Source organism: Protopterus annectens, chromosome 2.part0 (genome assembly GCF_019279795.1).
Source record: "Protopterus annectens isolate FY-2018-M chromosome 2.part0, PAN1.0, whole genome shotgun sequence".
Taxonomy (NCBI): Eukaryota; Metazoa; Chordata; order Ceratodontiformes; family Protopteridae; genus Protopterus; species Protopterus annectens.
In genome coordinates, this window is record NC_056728.1 from 544,251,653 (window position 1) to 544,279,022 (window position 27,370).

Below are 27,370 nucleotides of genomic sequence, written 5' to 3' on the forward strand. Positions count from 1 at the left end.
GCTTGTACTTGTTATGGTGGTGAATTTGTCACTTGAACCTTGCCTAAAAATGGCACTATAGGGGTGTCAAGAGCCTTAGTCAGTATCCGGAATCCCAAGGGCGACAGGTGCAGGCCATCTCTGGCAAAGCATCGTGGTTTTTCGATCATGTCATCGCAGGCAGACAGATACTGGATCCCCTTAGAATGACACCAGAAGCTTAGCCAATTGTTGAAGTCAATCATTTTGTCCTTGTACTTTTGTTTTGTTTTTGTATTTTTGGCTCATTCAGTTGCTGCCTGATTTTCAGCTACTTCTGGTTTGATTTTGATTCCCAAGTGACACCAATATGTTTCTGTTAAAGCAAGGAAGTCATATTAGACTTGTTCTCTTCATGTTTTAAAACTTTCTCTATGTTTGGATCTTGTGAGGTCACAAATATATATGCAGTCCTACGACTGCATCTCTATACATGTAATCAGTTTTGAAGAGGTCCATACCTACTTCATAATATAATTTTGGTATGAACTGATTTTTATAAACCATTTGATATGCATGAAGCATTTTTTTTGTTTACCTTTTTGGGCAAATCAAACACCCCAGAACTATAAGTTAAAACAGGAAGAGCAAATTGGTTTACAGCTTGGACTTTGTTCCTAGACATCAGAGCTGTTTCCAGTATTAATTTTAGTCTTCTAACCTATTCCTTACTAAGATTAATTCACCTTTTTTCATGTTTTATTGTTGATCCTTCATCAATTCCCAAATATCTATACATTTCCTCCTGCTTAAGTACGTTTATATCACATTCCTGTCCCAGACTGATATTTTCTTGGCTCTGCAGCTCTCCTGCTTTAAATGTTGCTTTTGCACATTTATCAAGACCAAATGACATTCTTATATCATCTGAGAAAGATTTGACTACTTGTATTTGTGCTTTCAGTTGCTCATCTGATGAACTATACAATTTTAAATCATCCACGAAGAGAAGATGAGACGTCCTTACACATGCTTGTTTTCTGGGATCCAAATTATAGCCATGACCTAATCTCTTAAGTAGACAGCTTAATGGTTAAGGACAAGACAAAAAGCAGAGGTGACAAGAAGTCACCCTGGAATATCCCACCTTTGAATTTTTGTCCTTGGGATAATAATTAGCCCTTTATCATGGCTTAGCTGCAAAGTGGTTTGCCACTGTTTCATGGTCAGTGTAATGTAATCAATTTGTGTAGGGTATATCTTATACATTTTTAAGCAGTCTTTTATCCATGAATGTGGGATGCTGTCAAATGCTTTTTTGTAGTGGTTTCATGCCATACTTAGATTCCTCCCATTTTTTAAATTCTCCATTATGACTTTATTTAGCAGCAAATTATCCCTTTTCCATGTCTTTCTTTTGTTACCCATTTGTTCTATTGCCATGAATGAGTTCTCTTGTAAAGGACTATAAACTCTGTTGGCATCTATTCCAGGATATAGTTTATACATTGTCAGAAGGTAAGTTATTGGTCTATAGTTTTTAGGATAGCTTGCAGGTTCACTCTTAAGGAGGAGTATCATTTTATTCTGTTGTTAACCAGGTTGGCTTCTGTTTGGGGTATGCATATAAATAGTTCTTACTCATGACTAAATCTTCATTAAAAATGCTAATACTTCCAGCCAGAAGTTAGGTACTACATCTGGGCCTGGAATTTTCCATTTAGTAGCTTTTCTTAATTTTGTTTCAATTTCTCTGGCTGTTACTTCATGCCATTTCATATCCTGTACATTTGAACTTCTTACTCTTTCTTTGACTTCTCTATACATTCAGCACCCTTGTTATATTCCACAGGATCTTCATAGATATTTCTCCAAAATGTGTCTATTTCTTCTTTTTTTTAGTGATGTTTCTATTCCTTTGCTTTGTTTCCATTTCTCTATACAACTTTTTGGATCATCAATAAATTGCTTATTTTGAACTTTTCCTTTATATTTATCGATGTATCTTCTAAGTTGTTCTGCCTGCGCTGATATATTTAGTTTATCATTTGCAATAGTGTACGATAGATCCTGGTTTGTTCTGATACTGCATGCCATTTTTATCACATCTGTCTTTCTGAGTATGTTGATCTGTTTCTTCTTCTGCACTCTTCTAGCAGTGACACTTCTTGTCTTAATTGTGTTATAGTTTACTCTATTCAATACTTCCATAATGGCATTTGCTTTCTCCCATTCCTTTCCCTTACTGCCATATATTCTTGATCTAAAACTTTATATCTAATTAATTTAGCGGCACAGTAATATATCTTATTTACTTCTTTTATATTGCACGGATTTCTATGAACAGTCTTGATTACTGTTCTGATTTGTTTTATCAAACGTCTAACGTTTTGGGTCTTACTGACTTTCTGTAGTCAATTTATTTTATTGATCTTAATATGTCTATCGATCTCTATTAAATCAAGCAATTCTTCCCTTAGATTGTTTTCATCTAGATGAAGGCCACATTCTTTGTCTTCTGTTTCCTGCGGGCATTCTACAGAAAATTCTAGAAAATTGTCCTGTGCCATATACTCTTCAACTTCACCCTGTGTTAGCCATTGCTCTTTCATTTGGGAACTCATTGGCCTATCACTCCACAATGCTGACTGCTTCAGAGTTGGCACAATTTCCTTTTCCTTCTCTTGCAGTGCGACTCCAGCTGAACTTTTGGACTGGTTTCCTACTGAAGGCTCCAAAGTATCTTCATAAGGCAACTGATCCTTTCTGCTCCACTGCTTTCTCTTTAATTTGGGGATTCATTATTCTATCATGCTGTGGTGTTATCAGAGTTAGATTTTCTGCACTAAATCCTTCACTTCACAGGTAATCTATAATTTCAGTTTCTATCTCTTTAACTTCTCCATTATTAACCCTCTTTTCTACTTTCCCCTTGTTTTCTTATTTTTTTGTATTGTAAAATTTGCTATATCTGGATGGCTTTGCATGTATTTCTCTTCAAATGTCTTTAGTGCTGCTTTTTGTACTCAGTGTGGGTGAAGACATTTACAATTAGTTCTGCTCATTGTCATTTGTTTCTCCTGAGGTTGCAGACATAGCTGTAGAAAGCTTTTGTGGTTGTCCTTTGCCTGAGAAGCTATTTCTTCTTAAAATTTAGCCTTTGAAGTTGTAATTAAATCCTCCTAGCTGCCTGCTTAGATTGGTCAGGGGGCTTTTAGTGTGTATGGCTTTGGTCTTCTTACACTTGGCCAAGATTTTTTTTCTTGTTATATAACCGATTGATCTTGTGATTCCACCAGGGTGGCTTGTCTTTTGAGTTAGCTTTATTCTTAATATGAGTGTGTGCAGCTCACTCTATACCGCCATCAATATGGCTGCACAGAGATTTTGTAAAAGCTCAGCATATGCTATGCTATTTACTGGGTATAGAGGTGCTCGGAATTTAAGTAAGGTGTCGCTTAGTACAAGTGACTTGGAATAGTTCCTAATGTTTTTTGGTTTCACTGGACCCACAGATTAATCTTTTTTTCAAGCAATATTACCTTATAGTCAGATCTGAAAAGTGAAGTCATTACTTTGGGTGATGAACATCAGACCCTCATGTTTGTGCTTACAAAGTCAAGGATGTCTGTATCCCTGGTAGGAGAATGGACCAACTGTTTGAGGATATTGGTATTAACACAGTTTAAGAATCACTGGGTTTGTGCATTAGAAACTGTATAGGATTCCTAATCTATAGAGGGGCAGTTGAGATCCACCACAAATATCGTATTGGGTCGAAGAACGAATGACTCTAGTACATTGAGAATGGTAGTGTGGGTTTCCTGGGACATGGAGGGAGACATATAGGCTGCAAGAATATGGTATGAGACCATGTTTATGGTGAGCTGCACATGTATGAATTCCAGTGGGTCATACACTTTATAGATTGAGGCTCCTCTGCCCTTAGTTCCCTTATGTGCAGTAGCTGGTCTAAAGATGTGAAAGATATTATAACCATGTATTGCTGGGGTACTCTCTGCAACTTTAAATCATGTCTCCATTACTACACAGATGTCTACATTCTCCAGAGACAGGAAGGCTTGCAGGGAGTGAAGTTTCTTGTTAAAAATTCTAGCACTGAACTGCACCACCTTTAGATATTCCTTCTTAGGTTCAGTTAAGTCGAGAGGTTTATCAGTTTGGCGTTGTCTAAAAAAGGCAATATAGGATGGAAAAGGTCTTCGACAATATCTGAAAGCCTAGAGGGGTTAACTGCAGACCATCCCTGGCAAAGCAGCTTGGTCTGTCAACCATGTCCTCCCAGGCCAACAAATATTGTACCCCCCTGGACTGACAATAGAAGCTAAGCCACTGTTAAAATCAATCATTTTCTGTTGGTAACATGACATCATCCGTGGGTAAGTTAGTATGATGCTCAGTGCAAGGCTCATACCTACCTGAGGTGCATAATCGGCAAGCTTGATCATGTCTTGCTTCATATAGTCAAAAGAGGTATTTCTCAGGTTATTAACACCCACATGGACTATGACAGTCATGCTGGTGCTTGTGATTCAGTAATCTGAGTGCCTGCTTGACTTGACGGATCCTAGTCCTGAAAGGCAGCTAACCATGACACTCTCCTTACTCATTCTCTGAGGGTGACATCAGTGTGCCTCACTATAGAATCACCAATGAATAGGAAATTTGGCTGTTCACTGGTCTGCCTTAAGGGCTTAGCAGTAGTGGAGGCACAGGATACAGTGGTACTATGTGTAGCTGTAGGTGGTGTTTTAAAGGAGTGTTTACATGATGGCTAAGGACCCTTTTTTGATTTTGCTGTGCAGGAGGTCTTATTGTTTTAGGAAGGTTACCTGCAAGTGTAGTAAGTATGGAGCAAGTATCACTGACAATCTGTCTACCATTAGTTTTGGCTGTACGAAAGTTTTGCCACCAGCATTAGAATATTTACACCTCTCACATACTGTATATGTTTTACTAAGAATAAAAGGGCTGTCAGTGTACATGAGACAATTGCTACAATGGCTCAGAATACCCATCTCAACCAGACTGGCCACAGAGAGAGTCAGGAAGTGCATACGTATGGCTACTTGTCTACTGTGGATGAGTAAGGGAAACGTGATGAGCAATGCTCAGCTATGCACAAACTAGATGCTCTAATAGTTTTAAAAGATCTGTCTAGACAAGGAAAGATATTTTATGGGAAAATTACACTGTGAGAGATTGGTATCTACACAGATCACAAGGATCTATATCATTTATGCAAAGAAGCAGAATGTCGACTCAAGTTTAGTCGACCCATATTTGTCAAAGCTGCACATCATCGAATGGCCAAATCATCAATTTCTTTCTAAGGGAATGAAATTGGTTGGCCGTTCATTTAAATCTGCCCTTTTCCCAACTGTAGTGTAATCTCAGAGTTAGTATATTTAGTTAGGTGGGTGGGGGCACAGCCCCCCACATTGGGGGTGTGTGTGGGGAGTGAAGCCCCTCCTACTTTCATAGTGCTTGTTTTAATGTGGTGTGCGTGGTTGGGCTACCGATTTCTTTCTCTTAGAAAGAAATCGATGATTTGGTCATTCGATGTTGTGCAGCTTCGACAAATACAGGTCGATTACAGGTAAGTCGACATTTTGCTTGTTCGACTATATAATATAAACCCGATCACAAAGGTGAATTATGCTGTGAGATATTGGTGACTACAGATCGCTGCTAAGCACTGCTATGCAGAGATCAGCAGTTCTAACTAAATACTGTAAAACAATAGGTAAAAGAAAATGCAGATATTCAACAAAGAAACACTCTTCTCAAGTAAGGGGGTTACAAAATGTTGCCAAATGTCCCAGACTCAGAAATTCAAAATTTTAAACAAGCTATACCTCTAGCCAATCAAATAAAGGCACAATGCAACTTAGAACAGCTATTCCCAGGTCGGATTGGTATAGGCTATCCTCTCCTGCCACAATAGTGTAGACCACAAGCCTTCCTAATGTATAATTGTTTTTAGCCCAAGTGCTTAAACCAGAACAAAGACACTTAGAATAATAGGCATAATAAGCCTTCAGTCTGCTGTTTTGTGCTTTACAAAAAGTTTGATGGTAATTATATCAGTACATATTTAGATAAATTCAGTGAAATGTTTGATTAAGTAAAGGTTGTCACATATGGTAATGACTGTGTTTCTGCTAAGGTGTATAGAGGCAGGTAAAAATCCTTTCAGGTTACTTGTCAGAAGGCACTGAAGTGAAACAACAAAGTACAGAATTCAGGTTATTATTTAAGATTCTTGGATGCCAGAGGTACATATTATGGAAAAGCTATGTCTACATACATTATAGGTTTATAGGTTCATAGGTAGGTAATAGGCTATCTGCTTGGAGGCATTTATAAGCCTAGCCAGAATGTGTTGGCTTTTGCCACCCCCTTAGATTAGTTCCCTGTGCCTCTGTCCAGCAGAGCCACTGAAATGATCCCCCAGGGTAAACTTTCTGTTTTCCATCCACTCGTCAAGGTTTCTCTTGAAGAGTGCTAGCGAGGAGCTCTGCCTAATGTAGATTGGAATCCTGTTCCAAAGCATGGGAAGTCTCTGGGACAGGAATCTATCCCTTTAGCACATCCTATTTATTGTTGTGGTGAGGTTTATATCCCTAGAGCATGTGGCTCGAGGGGATAAGGCTTTCTTTAGGTGGAGTATGTCCATCAATTCTGGGCTGGACATGGCCTTGTATGTCAGGCAGAGATCACCTCTGGGCAGGCAGTATGCAACCGAGTACAGCTGGAGTTTCTTCAGTCGAGCTGCATAGGGCATCTGTTTGAGGCCAGTGATCCTCTTGGTGAGGTACGTCTGTGGTCTTTCCAGCTGTTGCAGGTGTCTTGTAAGGTACATCCCAAATGGGGAGTTGTACTCTATGATGGGACTGATGAGTGATGAGTAGAGGGGCACACTGACCTCTTTTGATCTGGATGCAAACCCTTTTGTGATTAGGTGGGCCACATAGAAGGATTTTCTAACCACTTTGGCAATGTGATTATCAAAGGAGAGATTACTATCTACTTGGGTCCCCAGATCCCTTATTACATTTTCCGTATTTAGGGGACTATCACCTATGTGGTAGTTTGTAGTTACTTTGTTATTTCCAAAGGGAATAACTATGCACATTTTTGGCATTTAGCTTGAGGCCATGATTTTGACACCAGGTATCTGTCTCAGTGAGACCCTTTTGGAGGATGTCTGTGTCAGCTGGTGAGTCAATTATAGCCCCCAGTTTGCAGTTGTCTGTGAACTTGGTCAGCCATAGTCCTCCTGTGCTTGTCTGTACCTCTGAGAAGTATATGCCAAACAGGAGGGGTCCTAGGACTGAGCGCTGGGGTATGCCACTTGTAACCGGTTTAGAGTCGGACCTAGCTCCCACAACTCTCACCATGTGGGTTCTGTCCGTGAGTCAATTGGCAACCCATCTTATGACATAGGGGTTTATGTTCAGGCTGGTGAGCTTGTCTATAATACCATAATGGGGAATGGTGTCGAAGGCCTTTGTGAGGTCTAGGTTGGCTGTGTGTACCACCTTTCTCTCATCTATAGCCTTGGTAACTGTCTCAAAGAAGTCCACTAGGTTTAGGAGGCAAGATCTGAAAGCCAGACTGGGTAGTTTCCAGTGTTTGGAGGTCCCCAATGTCTCTGTTAATGAGTTCCATGATGATGCGCTCCATAGCCTTGCAGACCAAGCTAGTCAGACTTATAGGGCGATACTTCCCGGGGTCTGTTGTGGCTCCACCTTTGTGGAGCAGAATAACCGTTGTGTGCACCGATCTATGGGTACGTATCCTGTAGAGAGGCTGAGTTTGAACAGTGTATTTGGGTGAGGGGTTAGTTCGTCTTTGAGCTCATGTAGGATGCAGCCTGGGACACTGTCTGGCCCCATTGATGCTGTGTTTTTGGCTTTGGAGAGGGATATTTTAACCTGAGTGTCTGTGATTTCAGGGGCTCTACATTCTTTTGGTATGGTTATGGTCCCTTTTGGGGGTGAAGTTTGCACTGAACCTGTCTGCCAGGATGTTGGCAATATCGGTTGGTTCAGTGTATTTTGTGCCATTCTGCACTCACTCCGAGCAGATCTGAACATTGCCACTTAGATTCTTGGCATAGCTAAATAATGCCTTGTGGTTATCTTTGGAGTCCTTGGCAAGTTTTCTTTCAAAGCTCGCCTTGGACGATTTTATGAGGGATCGTAGTTTCTTGCTGATACTGCTCAGGGATGTCTTCCCTTCTTTGGATTTTACTCTTGTCTGTACTAGTTTCCTCCTTCTGTTGTATAGCTTGTTTATGGCAGGGGTCCACCAGACTGGTTTCTTTTTCTTGGAGGAGTGAGTCTTGGTTTTGCTTGGGATAGCATGATCCATGCATTCTTGTAGGTGCCGTAAAATGCATTAGTAAAGGATTTTGCAGCTTGGACAGCATTATCCTTTAGGATGGGGGCTTTGAAACTTTCCACCTCCATCTTAAATAATGTGAAGTTTGCTTTTGAAAAGTTTTTCACAGTGGTTTCCTTGTCCGGGGTTGGGGGAAGAATGTGGATATCCAAAGTGATTTGTTTATGGTCAGATCTAACCAGCGAGGGGTTGACCTGCGATGTAGAACACCGGTCGCCCATGTTGGTGATGACCAGGTCCAATATGTTGCCACCTCTGGTGGGAGTGTTGACCTGTTGCTCCAGGGTGTTTGAGTTTATAAATTCTAGGAAATGTTGGGCAAGGGAGTTAGTACTTGAGTAGTTCTCCCAGTTAATGTTTGGGTAGTTGAAATCACCCAATATTAGGGTGTTTGATAGGACCTTTATGTTACCAGTGTTTCCAGAAATGCAGAATGGGGGTCCTGGGACATGGTGGGTGTTCTGTAGCAAGCTACAATTTGAATTGCAGTTTTGCCCATTGTTAGTTGCACATGGATAATCTCTGAAGCATCGTGCTGTGCCACTAACCTGGAGGTGTGGGTATCCTTGATGAATATGGATACTCCTCCACCTTTTGTATTTCGGTCCAGGTTCTGTGGCTGAAATATATGGTATAAGTTGTATCTTGGTAGTGTTGGGGTGCTCTCTGGAGCCTTAAATCAGGTTTCTGTTACTGCACATATATCAATTTTCTCCATACTGAGGAGTGCCTCGAGTGCATGCATTTTGAGGTTTAGACTTCTGGCATTGAGTAGTATTACCCTCATATTTTTGTAAATTGTGCTATTTAAAGCAGTGGGTTTGTCTTTTGAGCCTTACATAAAAAAGGTACTATGGGGGTGGCAAGAGCCTTGGCCAGTATTCGAAAGCCTAAGAGTGACAGGTGCAAGCCATCTCTAGCAAAGCAGTGTGGCTTGTCGAGCATGTCCTCCCAGGCAGATAGACACTGGATCCCCTTTGAATGACACCAGAAACTTAGCCAATTGTTGAAATTGATAATTTTTTTCTTTATACCATGGTATCATTCTTGGTGAGGGCAGGATGCTACTCAGGGTCAGTGTCATACCGGCCTGGGCTATGTGATCACAGAGCTCTTCCATGTCTCTTTTCATGTAGTCCAGAGAGGTATGGCTCAGGTCATTCACACCAACATGGACAATGACAGAGTCATATTTGTACTTGTTCTGGAGTGACCTGAGTGCTTGTGTTTTGTGGTGGATCCTGGCACCCGACAGCAGCTAACAGTAACCATCTCCTTATTCAGCCTAGTGAGTGGGACGTCAGTGTGCTTGACTATAGAGTCACTTATTACTAGTATGCTGGGTGTGTTATTTTGCCTTGAGGGCTGTGATTGTGTGGCACACTGGTTTTGTGAAGTATGTGTTTCATGGTTTGTGTTGGGGGTGGAGGTTGCTTGGATGTCTGCTTTGGAGGGCTCTGTTGCTTTTGCAGATTTTTATTTAGAGCCTCCGAGTATGTTTTCGTGTAATTACATGTGTTTTTTGCCAGTGCTGGTTTAATGGGTCTGTGTGAGACTGGTGGTGTGATGCCAGTATTTCCCTTTTCCTCTTGACTGTTCTGATCCAGTCTTGGGTTGAGAGAGCTTAGCTTCGAGATTGGCTGTATAATTGCATCTTTTGCATGTATTAGTGTTTGGTGGTAGGAGGAGAGGGTTGTCAGTGTACATGAGGCAGTTGTAACATTGCCTCAAAATGCCCAGATTCCCCAGTTGGACTGGAGAGTACACCTGAAGCTGACCTTTGGACATGCCTGGATAGGTACAGTAAACTGTTTTACTGAATGGCTTGTAAGGTCAAATAGAGAGCTTTGTCCTTCTGTAGTGCTAGGGTTTATAAGTGCTTGCTATGAGTTTTGAGCAAGTGCTGAGCTGAGAAACGAATGGCTTGAGTGCTTAAGTTTAAAGTTTGTCTAGTTTCAAGGGAAAAATTGAAGAGCAAACTTTGTGGAGCTGGGAATAGTTATACCCTAGCTAACCAGCGCTGCCTGGCAGTCAAAACCAGGCAAATGCGGTTTTTATAGCAGGGAAATGAAAGAGATAGAAATTAGCCAAAAATGGCCAATAAACTACTACTTTCTGGGCTGAAACCACTCCTCCAGGGACATATAGGCTGCTCAAAGCTCCCCTCTCTCACAGGTGAACAGAGAAACTTCCTTCTATCCAAGTAAGTTATGGGCAAACACAGAGATTTGTAACACAGCCCTGAATTTAGCACTAACCTGAAAACTGGACTATACTATCTTAGAAAGGTGGGAAACAAGTATATATATATATTTTTTTCAGAAAATAAAGCAGATACAATCAAAAAACACTTTAAATGCACATAAAAAGATACGTATTGTTATATATCTCAGTTCAGAGATGTAGTCAATGCCCCTAGTAATAAAGTAGGAAGAAACACAAATACAGTAAAAGCAGATGAATAAAGTGCAATATATATATATATATATATATATATATATATATATATATATATATATAAAACAATAGAAAACAAACAATCTGATTTAAACAAGTTACCCAATTAACCACAAAAAAACTCAAAACTGAGCCCTGTTCCAGCAGTCTTCAATTAGACAAGTTCTAACTGCACACTCCCACTACTAGAGTGCAGGGGAATCTTCTCCAAAAAAAGATGGCCTGGATCAGTGCTCAAGTTATACAAACAAAGCTAGATTCAGCAGGCCTGAATCTGGTCATATGCTACAGCAACAAGGTGCACCAATTTCAGAAAGAAACAATTCGAATAAGCAGGCACAATAAGCCTGTGACCAGAAATTCCCATCTCTGAAGGGCAGAATCCAGCCTATCCTCCCAAAAGAGTGCAGACCACAAACCGTGTTAATGTAGAATAACTGGCCTGAAGCCCAAGTGCTTAAACCAGAACTAATACACTTTTAGAATAGCAGACACTAAGCTTTCAATCAGCAATTCCCAGCTTAGAAGGATGTAAGCTATCTGTCTTGCCACAACAGTGCAGACCACACACCTTCTTAATATAAAACAACCGGTATGAAGCCCAAGTGCTTAAACCAAAAGACTTAGAATAACAGTTACAGTTTAATCAGGCTACTACCATGCAGCAATAAGTGCAGCAGAATAAATAAAATAGAGTACTTTTAAGAAGAGACAAAAGCAAAATAAAGTAGGAGGAAACACAAATACAGTAAAAGCAGATGAATATATATATATATATATATATATATATATATATATATATATATATATATATATATATATATATATATATTTTTTAGTAAAATGCAAGGAGAGAGGAAGGAAGAACCTTGGCCTTCTCAAATCTTCTCTCTGTATTATGTAGAGTGAATACTAGACTCAGAATAAGATCTCACTGTATTTGGTTAAGTGAGCAAATGAGATGGACTCAGGAGGAGTGTTCAAATACAGACTTACAGGAGGGGCGAGCAATTCCAGAGCCACCAACACTAACACCAAAACAAGAACAGGGAGGGTGGGTGGTGACAAACAAAAAGAAGAATAAGTACAGTTGTACAGATTACAGAAATATTAAATCAAAATGCAGACATAAAATAAGAATAAACACTTATCTTTTCTCACTATCACAGCTGGCAGTAGGTCAATCTCTCTGCAGCAGCCTGAGCAACAGGTATATCCAATTTAAAACACAGACAGAAACCAAACAACACAGATGCAGGAATACTTTGACCGGATGAAACTAGTTCTGAAAAACTTACTGCCACTAAGAAAACAGACAAGGCCTCCAGACAAAGGAGTTCACTACAACTGAGGTCAACACTAAGATATACAGCTATAACACACAAGAAGAAGATTACGTACAGTTGTACAGATTAAAGAGATATTAAATCAAAATGCAGACAAAAAATTAGAATAAACACTTATCTTATCTCAGTATCACAGCTGGTAGTAGGTCAATCTCTATGCAGCAGTCTGAACAACAGGTATATGATGATTAAAACCATATTGACATATATTATGATGATTGCTTTTGTGTTATGTTGAAGAAATCAGAGAGAAGTGCACAAGAATGAAACATTTGGTAGATTTCACAGATGAAGTGAGTTTTATTGAGATGAAGAAGTTGCCTTCCCAAAATCATTATTTTCTCTTATAGGTTTGATTTGTTTCCTGGCAATTCATAGATACTTTGTGTTTCATTTTGTAATAGTGCTATCTAAAGGTGGGATAATCTGTCTTTTATCATGTGCAGATATTGCAAGGAGTTGAGGGAAAATGTTTACTACAGACAATACAAAATTATGCAATTTTAATGCAAGATACCATTATTTTTGTGCTTTATTTTGTTGGCTAAGACACAAACGCCATCCTGATATTCCTTGGAGTTGCAGATTTCTTCTGTAGCATCATGAAGGACCAAATGTACAATTGGCTAATGCCTAAAGTAGCATATAGGCTATAATATTTCAGTATTAACTGCTGCCAGAAGACATTTATTTATTTAATTGCAATTTGTTAACTGGGAAAGTCCACTGGGCCTTTCAGAGCCCGTTTTCAGTGGAGGCCTGGGGAGAAAAGCTTCTCAGTACAACAATGAAGGTAGAATTTTATATATAGGTAGTACATATGTAGTATACAACTAGATCAATAGATTTGTATACATAGGTAATATACAACTAACAAATGATTGGCTTACAAAGTGAGAACACAGTTAGCAATCCAGTGGCAAGACAAATGACAATCATAGTTACTACATTTTGGAAAAGTAACACGTCCAGCCTCACCACAGAAATGGAATAGCAAAAATGAGTCCAAATATATAATAAAACTTTAATGTCAGACAAACGCTTTCGCGTATGGAATATACGCTTCTTCAGATCATAAAAACAAATGAAACTGAGCAAGTTTATATATGGTAGCAGCATTTCATAATTGAATTAAATTAAGTTAAATTGGGTTAATCAAACAATTAAACAATATACAATCAATCATCACTAGTGCAGAAAATCCTTCTCCAAGTAGCCACACACAAATCAATGTATGTAAAACAACTCCCAAATGTCCCAAAACCAGTAAAGGAAATATATATATATATACATATATGCAAAGACCTGATGTTATTCACAATATTATAGAATACATATATATTTATATTTTCCTAACTATGCAAAAATACTTTAAGCACTCTTATCATGTCAAAAACACACATTTCTCAATAAATAAATAAATAAATAGGGAGATGAATAAATAAGTAGTGAAATCTAAGCATTTAAATAAATAAATAACTTAATTATTATATCAATACAAAAAGCAATATAAAATCCACATGAATCAACATAAAATAACAGAAGATGTATATGGGGCTAAACATATTCATTAATAGTCAAAAACCAGAGCTCATATAAATAGGTATTGATAGCTATGATATAAAGCTATTATTAGTCCCCAGCTCATTTAATACGTAGAAATATATTATGCAAAAAGCATAATACATCAATTATCAAAACCTCATAAAAAAATATATATAAAATATATGCAGAGAATGTAAAAATGTATATATAAGCATACATATATATATATATATATATATATATATATATATATATATATATATATATATGTATTATATAGGTGCCAAAAATAAAACAAAAACAACCTATAAATATGTCAAAAAATATATATTGATAATTAACATTACCTCTAAGCATCATTATCTACGTGTAGCTAGAAAGGACCTAATGGATACATATGCATTTAGTCCCGGTGGATAATGGCCTCTTAGCTTGAAGATCCATTCAAGCTCCCTTTGTTCCAGATAATTCATATAATCTCCACCTCTATTACCAAAACTAACAATCTGTAAAACCCTAAATACAAAAGTGTGATCACTATTCATGGAAATGTGTTTCGCTAGTGCATTAAGTTCATTTTTGCATCTAATATCATAAAGATGATTGTATATTCTCGGTTTAAGCTTCCTTTTTGTCAGTCCTAAATAAAATGCGGGGCATTGCTGGCAGGTTGCTAAATAGATCAGCCCAAATGTCTCACAAGAAGCATAAAACCTTGGTTTAAAAGAACAATCCAATATAGGGTGTGTAAAACCCTGCTCAGTTGAAATATATTTACAATAATTACATTTCCTGCACGGATATGTGTCTAATTTCTCTGAGGTCCTAATATACAAAGAGTCATTAATTATTGAGTTCGTACATAGTATCATTTTCAAACTTTTATTGTTCCTATAAGTGAACCCAGGGGTATGTCCAACTATTTTAGCTGTCCTATCATCAATGGTCAGTACGCCCCAATTCCTATTAATAATAGTTCTAATGGCTGTGCTATCATTGGTATAAGTTGTAATAAACTTTAACTTTTACATTGAACTGTTCTTACATTTATATTTATTAACACCAACATGACACTTGTAGGTGGTCATACTCTTTAAACCCTGATCATTTCCAGTGACCTGGGCCCTTACTTTTTTAACCATATTAATATCGTAACCTCTATCAACAAAAATTTTTTCCATGTTGTCAAATTCTATCAAAAGGTCTTTATTATCCCTACATAACTTCAATAATCTATTAAACTGACTCTTCACTAGTCCTTGAAAAACATGACGAGGATGCATGCTGTCATAATGCAATATAGCGTTCTTCCAGCATTCCTTTCTATGAAGGGTAGGTCATAGTTACTACATTTTCGAGGTAATCAGAGCATAGAGGAACTTATTGGAAGGAGTGGCATAAAAGTAGAAAAAGAAATCATTTAATCTTAGATATTCTAAGGTGGCTTAGTGCAAGTAAAGTTCTAGTTGGAAGATATGGATTCATGTAGAGAAGTTTTAAATCAGGCAGGGTTCTGGGTTGTTCTAATGGGTAAAGTTGGAGCATTCCAATATTAGGCTAAAGAGTAGAAGCAGAGAAGCTGGCTGTGAGGAAGATTTGGTTTGTAAACTTGCAGAAGGTGCTGATTTTCATATCTTTGGGAAGTAGTAAGTGACTATTGAGTTAAGGGTAGGACAATCTCAAGGTTTAAAGATCAGTTTGTGAGGTGCAGTTAGTTGCTGATAGGTGAGGTAGTTAGGGAGTTGCAGCCATTTTAGTGAAGAGCAGGACAGTGATGGGTGAAGTGTTTGGAATTTGTTGCAAATTTGGCAATTTTATTATAACAAGTCTCAAACTTAGACTTTAGTGTTGTTTGAAGGTTGGTAAGAAGTGGGGTGCCATACATGAAGAAAGGGGGTATTGTAAGTTGTGCAAGGGTGTGTTTAGTGGATGAGCTGAAGAAATTATTGTGCCTGTAGAAGATTCCAAGTTTCTGATGAGTTTTTAGGATGTTATTTTGCAAGTGAATATCTAAATTTAGGTGTTCATCAATGGTGACTCCTAGAGGTTTTGTGTGGTTGCACATTTCTATTTGTACCTTACTTAGGGAATAGATATTGAACATGGTTTTATCTAATAGGGCTGCCTTCTTAGCAGTGAATAGCATGACCTTGGCTTTTATTTTTGGAAAAATAAGCTGTCATCTAGATTTTAGAGTTGGACACATGATAATGTAGTACTGAAACATGATTTTTCCATCAGAACATTTTTAACCCAAATCCATTGTTACTGTGTGATATCAATTCTGAACCCATTTATTATATCAAATATTTGGGTGTTAGCATGTCATTAACATAAACAGAGAAGAAGAAGTAAAAAATAAATAAATAAAATGAAAAAAAGACTTGGAATGTGGCATTTTTAGAAAATAAATTGCAAATTTGAAATGTAGCACAAAACTGGAATAAACATTCGCAAACTGTAAACAATCGAATACAAAAGATCATACGATAGAACAGACTGCACATTCCATAGGAAAACTTTACAACCTATTATCCCAGCAATACAAAAAATAGCCAAAGTATCTGACAAAGAAATTAATTTCATTCATTTAATGCAATTTTTTAAAGCATTTAATGTCAAAATACTGAACTGTGAGATAAAGCAAGAAAATAATATACAATAAGTATAAAGTACAAATACAAGCAAGGATTCATCCATCTATGCTCATGAGTAACATTTGACTGCTATAGATATCTCATGAATAAGCTTTTACCATCCATAAAGTTTACTAGGCAACTGCAAATGAAGCTGCTTTATTTGATAATTTTGCACTTTAAACCATTTTAAAAGGTCCCTAATATTGTACTGCTTGCTGATTGCTGAGATCCACACCTTTGAGAAGCCTTCCAGGCAGTATTACTGTTTAACTTGCTACTTTGTATTTGTTTCTGGTATTTATGGCACATTCAGGCCAGCAAGACTACACTTTTATTCAGCTGTGTGAAGACAAACTCGTTTGCCCAGGGACAAGCAGTGCCCAGTGTGCGTTGGACTAGACACTGCCGTTACTATTCTTCACTCTTGCAACAACTTACTGACTGCCCAGTTGGGGCCAAAAACCATGGACATGCACTTTCTTGCTATTTCTGCAGCCATATGGTAGCAATCGCCTTATGCTGACAACCAACTTATTCTCAAACAAACCAATAAGGTCTATGAGAGATGTATTTATACAATGTCAGTGAAGGCAAAGTTCTCACAAACAAGCACCAAGAATGCCAACCAGGGTGTCAGAAATGCACACAATATGGATCAGATACACAGACCCACATATGCTGAGGGTCTTATAAGGAACTGTTGTAAAACCCAAAGACTTCCCAGACATTTGACCTACAACAGATATCCTCGGTGGCCCAAAAGCATTCTGCCAAAAGAATAACTTCCACAACACATGCAGTCACATCTCACAGACCCTCAGCTTCAAAGCTCATAAGACCAGCTACCACATAATCCAGTATTGTAAGCCATAGGAGACTCCATTGTGACACACACAGATGTCCCAGTCAGCATGCTGAATGAGAAGAAAGTCACAGTCAGTTATCAATCAGGGGCCAGGATCCCCCAGATCACTCATGCACATAGGTCCTTGGACCACAGGTACCAATATGACTCTGTCATAGTCTACATGGGTGTAAATGACCTGAGACATACCTACCCTGGAGTATATGAAGAGAGAGAGAGAGAGAGAGATGTTATGGAGCTCTTGGACTATATGTCACACGCTGGTTTGAGCAGTGTTCTACCTTCACCAGTGATGATGCCACAATATGAACAGCAGGTGATTCACCTTAATGGTTAGCTTAGTTTCTGGTGTCATTCCAGTGGGGTGTAATATTTGTCCGAATGATTCTGTATAACAGTTCTAATGAAGTCCCATGTTTTGAAGAAAGAAAGTGCTTAACTGTTATTTATTTTATTTAAAGTTTCTTATGAAATGTTCTTTAATACAGTTTGGTTCATATTTAAACATATTTGGCATTTTATTTGACTTTCCTGATTGTGTTCCTGCCCCAGAGAGCCTTGTTGACACTATGTGAGCAGTTGGCTTTGGTTTTTAGTGTTTTTGTTGGCTACACAGACACATCCTGTCTCTTTGTTCATTAGTCCTGATTTTCAGCATGGCAGTGGTTGACTTGGTGGTTCAGGGGTTTGCTTTACTGAATTATAGGCACTATGGTCGGACTTGTGGGACCATGTTCTGCACCCTCATTTAGTGCTGCTGCTCTGGTTCAGCACAGAAATATGGATAATAATACTTTATTTTCTGAGGGAAATTTAACCCATTTAGTTGCCTTATTGTCACTGCAAATTTCTCAAATAAGCTTGAAACTCATAAAGTACAGATTACCTTCCAGTTCTTCCTATACCGGCCGTTCCACCTCTCCCTGCCCTCTTGATGATGATAAATGAGTGCAACAGGGTGAAAAGAGTGCCAAGGGGACTCTGGATGTACACATTTCTAAATGGGTTAACAATTAGACATTCTGAATACACAGAACTGAACTGATTGAAATATTTGATAGACACAGCATGGAGTTGATGGAATTTATTGTCAGAATGAGTAATGTCAAAATCAAGCAGTTGTTTGGAGAATTGACTACGTTAAACCAGCATATTACTAATGACCTTTTATTTGAAAGTTGTTGTTGTTGTTGTGTCTTTCGGCTTTTCCCGGTCAGGGGTCGCCACAGCAGAACTCCGGCCTGCTAATGATTGACAGTAGATTTTTACGTACCGCGTTGCCAGCTCTGACGCACAACCTTCAATGAAGGTACGTCCATTCACACGTCTCCACACAGAAGACGCTTTAGCTGAGAATTGAACAGGACAGCATCTTACTGTGAGGTGACAATGCTACCACAGCACCACCACCGCAGAAGTAATATTCCTAAATATGACCATACCTCTGTAAAGGGTGATCAACATGTAAAGCATAATCTGATTAGGAAACAAAAAAAGTTACACCAAGATAAAACAGAGTATTTACAACACAAAGCATATCATGTATCCAAATCTTATCAAACAGCTGCTCTTTTTACATCTTACATGGTTGTTAATATTCTGAAAGTTTTAATACAAGGGGAGACAGGGAAATGGCTTTTACTCACCACATGATAATGTCCATCCCAACCCCCCAGAAAGCACTGGTGATTTTTTAATGATGATTTTGAAGCTGATTTTCCCCCTCTAAGAAGATCAGGGCATATTTTTAATCTATGCAGACAGGAAACATTTTTAGCTCAACCTCAATCCCTGAATGGGAAAAGGAACAGTGTGAGGGGGAGGAACTGGAGAAAGAACAGTTAGAACAGGGAAAGAACTCAACTCATATCCTACCTGTTGATAGTGTTGTATCAATACACAAGGGTAAAGTTTTAACTTAGCAAGGTTTTAATATTTTTAACTACACAGACTTGGAAATTAGTAAAGCCCATTTTTCACTTTTTTAAAAAAAAGTTTTAACTTTGTACTGTCTGAGAAGGTTGATACAGCAGAATTTCCCATTGAATTAAAACTGTTTACTAGGGAGTTGAATCTTCAAGTTATGTTCAATGGCCAAATGGTAGGATCAGGGGTCAACAAAACAATAGGTATTTGTAAGAAAAAAGGTGTATTTAATCCACTACTTCATCCCACGGTGGCTAATTTTGAGAAAACTTTTTGTAATGAATTACATAACTTATTAAGATTTCAAAAACAAAGATTCTTCAACTTAACCAAAGAAGAAAGGGATCTTATGAACAAACTCAGAAACGATTCTTCACTAAGAATTATGAAGCCAGATAAGGGTGGGGGAATTGTCATAGCAGATAAGATGAATTATACTGTGCAAATTTTCAATCTACTTTATGACACTAAGAAGTATGAAACAGTGTTTAAGAATGAAATACATGTAGTGTATAGAAAAATTAAGATATTTTCAGCAGGCACTTTACTACAAGGGGTGATTATAGAGGACCTATATCATTTTTTGGTCAATAAACATCCAGTTATCCCAATAACAGTCGGTATATCTAAGATCCATAAGAGTATTGAGGAACCCCAATACAGTTTAATAGTGGCAGCACATAATTCTATTATGTATCCCCTCGGAATATTTGTTGACCATATTGTAAAGAATTCCTTCTTCCTAGTTGAACACATATTAAAAGATTCCTGGAATTTTTTATCAAAGATCAAGGAAAACTATTTCAACACAGATTGTAATTTCTGAAACATAGATGTAGTCAGTTTGTTCACCTCTATCCCCCACCAGGGTGGCTTACAATTATTTAATGCAGCCATTCTTGAGCTATCAAATTTAGAAAACACATTCATTGGTGTCATTATGGAAGCAATGGAAAATATATTGCACAATACTTTCATTTCCTTCGAAGGGGAATTTTTCCAACAGGTGAAAGAGGTGGCTATGAGTGTGAGCTGTGCCTCTATCTATGCCAGCTTAGTTATATATAGTTGGGAGAGGGCTTTTGTGTTGAATTCTGAGTTCAAGGAGAGTCAGTATACCTATTTACACTTTTTAGATTACATATTTATTTTATGGAAAGTCCAGGGGTCTTTGAAACCGGAATTTGTTTAATACATCAACAGCACCACCCCCATTCTTTAGGTTCTCGCACACGCATGCTTTGGATAAGACTTACTACCTAGATGTCATGATTTATAAACATATTTTAAATGGATGTTTTGGCACAAGAATGTATATATTTTTTTTTCTAATAGTTATTTGGAATATAATAGTTGCCACCCACAGTTAATGATGAAATACATTTTTAAGGGGCAACTAGTTAGAGTAACCAGAATGTGTTCTCACATTATGAATTTTAGGTTAAAAGTTAACATCCTACTAATATGTTCCAGGAAAGGGGTTACCATTTAGATTTTTTTATCCATGATTAGTGAAGAAAGATTAGAAGGCTGGGGTATTAAATAGAAGCCCTTATTAGGATCGGTTGAATTTAGTCATACATCAAATAGGTGGAACAGTACAACTAATTTTAACACCCTTTCTAATTCCATGGTTGCCACCTTTGGTTCTTATTCCAAGGAACTCAAATCATTACTGTAAAAAATTGGAGCTTGTTCAGGGGCAATCCAGACTTTTTTACAATTTTAGGGGAGATTCCAAATTTTGTATTTAAAATTGGTAAAAAATGTAAAGTTTTTAGTGGAACACCCTAAGAATTATTTTTCAAAAAAACATTTTAAGAAGATGGGTTATAGGCATTGTGATGCACACATCCAATGTAGCTACATCATAGTGCGACCAAATGTATTGGTAGGAACACCTCCATCTGAGGTTGTGTTTAGGGATGGTAACTGCACCACTAGTGGGTTAGTGTGCCTTGCTGTCTATGATGGATGTAATGACTTTTATACATGGAAAACTGAACGATAACTGTGTAAGAGGATATACAAACATACACACACACAATAACCAAAGGTAACATTAACAATTCTTTATACAAACATACCCTTACTTGCTCTTCATTCACTAAAATTTTATATGCAGTGATGGAAGTGATGCCTAAATCTACGAGAGGGGGTGCATGGGAAATTTTAATAGAAAAGAGGGAACTCATTTGACAGCTAAGATTAAATGCAGTAGCTAAACTAGGGCTTAATGAACATACCAGCATTGCATCTATATTAGAAAAAAGGGCAGCCGATTTATAACATTCATTTTCCTATTGTTTACTGTTTGTTTCAGAAATACAAGGAATTTTATAAGATCTGTAAAACAAATTATATTGTATTTTATAATATTGTATTCATCAATTTTTTTATTAATTTTACACAACTGCACTATGTTTTAGACAGTTTTTGGTCTATTAATAATGCAATATATGTGTTTGTATATTTTTAGAATTTGTTTTTTTTAATTTCTTAATTGGTTGAATCACATGATTAATTAAAGTAATTAAGTATATTATAAAATGAAGGAGTGTTTTCAGCACTGATGGTTCTGATAAAGTGCTATGTCTTGAGGGACGTAAGCTCTTAACCGTTATTTATTTTATATAACGTTTCTATGTAAAGTTCTTCAATACAGTTTGTTTCATGTTTAAAATGTACTTGGCAGTTTCTTGATTGTGTTCCTCTCCCGGAGAACCTTGTTGACACTATGTGAGCCATTAGATTTGTTTCTTATTGTTTTTGTTGGCTGCATTGACACATGCTGTCTCTTTGTTCATTGGTTCACATGGGAGGATATGGTTAACAGACCATATTGATTTGCAAGGATAGTCTACACCTGTCCCCCCCTCTGGGATTTCAAATATCTAAACAAAAAACTCCATTCCATTCAAATTCTCCTCACAATGGAGAATGCAGACATATTTTCAGTTAGTGAGACATGGTCTAAAGCCATGGACAGCACCCAAAAAGTGCAAGGCTATAATGTGTTTCACACATTTAGGCCTGCTACTCCGCAGACAAGGACTAAAGGTGGAGGTGTCTCAATATACATCAATAATAAGGTCATTTCAAGGTTGGTCAGACAGGATGATGTGAGGTTGAGCTTCTCCAAGTCCAAGTTAGCATTTCCTTGTTAGCTATACATCCCCCTCTATGACCCAGGAAATACGTAACTCATACTGGGACTTACTGGAGACATTCACCATTCAACCCAACACCATACCGGGTGGTGCAGCGGTTAGCATTGTTGCCTTATAGTAAAAGGTTCTCTGGTTCAGTTCTCCTCTGGGGTATCTTCTATGTGGAGTCTGCATGTCCCCCCATTGTTTGTGTTGGTTTCCTCTATATGCTCTGGTTTCCTCCCACATTTCAAAGACATTCATCTGGAGCATTACTACCCAGGCATCCACAGAAAATGGGCTCTGTCCCAGTCGGACTTTCTAGGTAAACAAATGATAGATAAATATTCATGAGTGACTTTAACTAATGCACTATAAACTGTGAATCATTCACATCCACAAACTTGCAGGCCCAGAGATTTCAGGATTTTGTAAATGCTAACACCCTAAACAAGATAGTCCTGGCACCCACTATGGGAGCAAACACATTGCAGCTGGTCCTCATTAACATGGGAGAAATGCTGCACCCTCTAGTGTTATGTCCTCTATGGTAAAATCAGACTATAAAGCTGTCTATTTTTTAAATATAAATAAAACCTGTGACTCTATCTAATCCTGTAGCATTTAGAAACTATTCTAAAGCAAATGTTTGATTATTAAATAACAACCTTACAAAGTTTCACTCCCCCCAAATCATGAGGACACAGTTGCCTATGAAGAATTGCATACAGATACTCAAAGCAATCATGTGCATAGAGACAGCTGTGTCTACCACAAATAAGCTCAGAACAAACTCAAAAAAACAATACACCCTGGTGGAATCGAAACATTAATAGGCTGTACAACTGAAGGCAGAAATTCATAGTAAATGTCAGGAAATACAATGACCTGTAGGATAAAAAAACTCTCTCGTCAATCTAAACAATCAGCTCAGAGATCAAATGAGGTCTTTCAAAGCAAATTTTGAGGTTAAAATAGCCTCCTAGGCCAAGGACAACCACAAGACTTTCATTAACTAGGTCCACAACCTCAAAGGCTGTACACAACAATGTGCAAAGCTAATTGTGAATAGAGCCACCTACATGGAGCCAAAAAATATACCAAATCTACTGGCCAACAAATTCTGCCCCAGTTTTACTCCCACCCTGGTCCACACTCAATAAATACCACTGAACATAACCCCCCAAGTCATCACTAGGGTACAGATTCTAAATGCACTCTCCTAGGCCAAGAACACTGCATCAATGAGCCCCAGTAATATCCCAGGATGCCTCCTAAATATCATGAAACACAATGTGGCAGGACCACTGTAGTCACTATTTAACCATAGCCTCCAGTCAGACTTCATCTACATGAATGAAGAACTGCAACAATCATCCCTCTGTATAAAGGTAGGCATACTATGGACTCCAGAAATTGCAGACTTATTAGTCTGACTTGTTTCATATGCAAAGTCATGGAAAGAATTATGATGGAAATAATTAATAATAGCATTGGAAACATCCAGATATTTATCCAAATCAGTTTGTTTTTGTCAAGGGAAGATCATGCCTATTCAATCTGGTAGATTTATTTGCGGAGGTCATCAGGGCAATGGATGAGGTCAAAATGATGCATGCTGCCTACTTTGACCTGGCCAATGCAATTGATGCAATCTTCCACTCAGGCATTGTAAACAAACTCATGAAATTAGGCATAAATTCCTTTGATGCACACCAGTTTGACAGCTAGTTCTCAGATATGACTCAGGAAGATAGGATAACAAAGTCAGTGCACCTCCACAAAGAAGCAGGTCACTACTGGAGTCCCTCAGGGCTCAATGCCTTATTCTCTTCTTTTTGGCATCTATTTCTCAGAAATCAAAACCAATATCAAGAGCCTCTGATTGGCTGAGTATGCAGATGATAGCAAACTGTGAGCAGTCATAGAATCCTTCCAAGATACCAATATCCTTCCAGAAGGGCTAATAAAGACAAACAACTGGTGTCAGAAACAAGGTTTAAAACTCAGTGCCAAGAAATGCATAATAGTATTGAAAAGCTCCAGATTATTACAAAACATTTTAAGAACAATAATTATGTAATCTACAAAAATAAAACAAAACCATCTGCAGTTTAAATAATTATAAGAAATTAGACATAATATAAAAGCATTGGTTAAGAATTGATACAGGGTATATGAGTACCTTTGAAAAGCTGGCTACACCAAGATCGCATTGATAACACACCCCCAAGAGCAGACCAAGTATTCAGGGATTTAGGAACATATGTAAACAGTAACTTGGCTTTTGATCAATAGGTAGTAAGGAAATCATTCTGTATTGCTCAACTTATAAGCAAGGGTATAGCATCGATGTCCAAGGAAGTCATCATTCTACTGTACTCAACTGTCATTGAAACCACCATTAAGTACAATACCTCCTTCAATATGTACTTGACTGGGACATGCAAAAACTGAAATATCCACAGAGGTTCCTTGCAAAAAGAATATAGGAAGTTAACAGCATACCCTGTGCAGATCATCTTAAAGCCCTGTTCCTATACTCTGCTTACTACAGACTGCTGAGGGATGATCTATGTCTAGCAGACAAGTTATCCAAGGATCTCACTCACTAGAACTCTTGTATATCCACAAAACAATGAGCATCAGAGTTATCCAATCCATGGACTTAAAACCTGCTTGCAACATAAATAAGACATGTTGGATGTACAGGTATGTGTCTCAGAGAAAACCAGTTCTTTGAAGCAGGCTTCCCATCCATGTGAAATGGAGTTCTTCCCTGACCCTATTCAAGCATAATCTGAACCAGTGGATGGGAAATCATAAGTTTACCCCCTCGTCTGTTACATGGGTCTCTAATGGATACAGGCAGCCTGTAAATGTATGACCATGCATGCTTTAGCTTACACATACTCCTAAAAATAACCTCTATGACACCAAACTTGTTGGATACCTATAAGATGCATGTCTAATCTTAAAAAGCCCTTGTGGTCAATAGACTAGCATGTAACTATGAACTTATGAACTTAGGAGAGGAAGTAGATTGTCATGCCTTTATTCCATATTACACACACAAACACACACACACACACACACACACACACACACACACACACACACACACACACGCACGCACGCACGCACACACACACACACACACACACACACACACACACACACATAGACACACACACACACACACACACACACACACACACACATACACTGGAGATACCATAGGGAAATTTTACATTTGATAAATAGCCTACAGTATGTCTTTTGGAGTGGGAAGAAACTGGAATACCTAAATAATATCCATATGGACAGAAGAAGGACAGACAGACTTTATATAGAAGACACGCCAGCTGAGATTCACACTGGAATACCTCTTGCTGTGAGGTAACAATGCCACCCAACATGCCAGTATGCTGATCTTCAAACAAGGAGTTGTTCATAAAAAAAATAGAGTAATTCAAAAAAGAATATATATATATATTTAGAAAGAAATATTTAGATTCTTAATGTCATTCAAGAAAATATTCCTAAAAAAATTATACCTAAGACACCATCTTAAAGTATCCTCTGACTCTCTTGCCAGAATCAAGTAAAGTAATTAATTTTTAAGAACTGAGGTTAAATAAGTAAAAGAGCATCTGAGCAAAGTTTCTAGCATGGATCTGGAATAGGGTTGACAACTTTTCATATAAAAAATTCTGGACATGTACGTGAAAGCAAAATGCATATACTTTTGTTACTCCAGTCCCCTCCCACACAGCCATTCCAGTGTCCCATTACTTAGTTATTTCTCCATTTCTTCCCAGTTGCCATAAAGACTGTTCAAAACTCTCAGTGTGCATACTGTTTTCTGATTACAAGTATTTGGATCATTTTAAAACTTTTATTTCAAATTTTATAGCTCAAACACTAATAGACATCTGCCAAACAAAATAATACAGTCTCACAATGAAAACAGATGTAGCATTAAAACGTATCCCCTTTGAAACTCACATTCTTTGAAGCAGCATTGAAACCTACATTCAAAGAAAATGCATCTTGCCAGAGGTGGATTAAGTTTACCTTTGGGCTGTTTTCAAATCATAGGCCCCTTGCACAAATGTTTAGGACCATACAAATGTTCTTTGATTCACCTTCCTGATTGTAGTAAATTATAATATATAATAATCAAATTGTATCCCTTGCATAATACAGCATCACTTGCTAGAGTGTGTTTAAAATGTATAGTTTTGAACATTTTTTCAGTAAACAATGAAACAAAACATACAAACCAATAATGACAAAACTACCCAATTGAGAATATTTCAACCAGAAAAAGCCACTCAAACTTCTGTTATTACAATCCACCAATCTTAGTCAATATGCACAATCTCTGCAGAAGTAGAGGTCCTCTGAATACTTCCACATTAAAGAGATCTGTAACCAATGAAAAGGTTGTTGCTAGAAAACAACTTTATATTTCAGTGTTTCATCTACACATTCAGGGCATGCTGTCCTTGATGAATAAATTTTATTTATTTATTTTTATTTGACATTTGTTGACAGGGATAGTCCAACTGGATACATGTCCATTTTCAGCGGAGGCCTGGGGAAAAAAGCTCCAAGGAAAAAAAATACAGTAAAGTCATAAAATAATTGCATTTGACAGTCATATCACATACATTGCTAGAACAAGTAAGTTATACGGTCTCTCACATTTTTAAAATCACTTGAGTAAATAGACTGAAACAATGTATGTCATAGTATGTAAGTTATATAGAGAGAGCTAATCAGGATTAGAACAAGGACATGACCAGTGAGTTTTAAAGTACAGCTTAAGACTTTTTTTCAATAGAGTTAGAGATGATTCTAGAGTAAAATTGACTGGCAATGAGTTCCAAGCTTTGCCAACAGAGTTGGCAAACAGGGAGTCCTGAGCAGAGTTATTGGCTTTGAATGTTTGAACCAGCAGTCTATTGGATGAGCAAAGTGGCCTCAGTTACTATAGGGGCTGATGATATTGCGTATGCTACATTAAAAAAATGGTAAGCTGATAATATT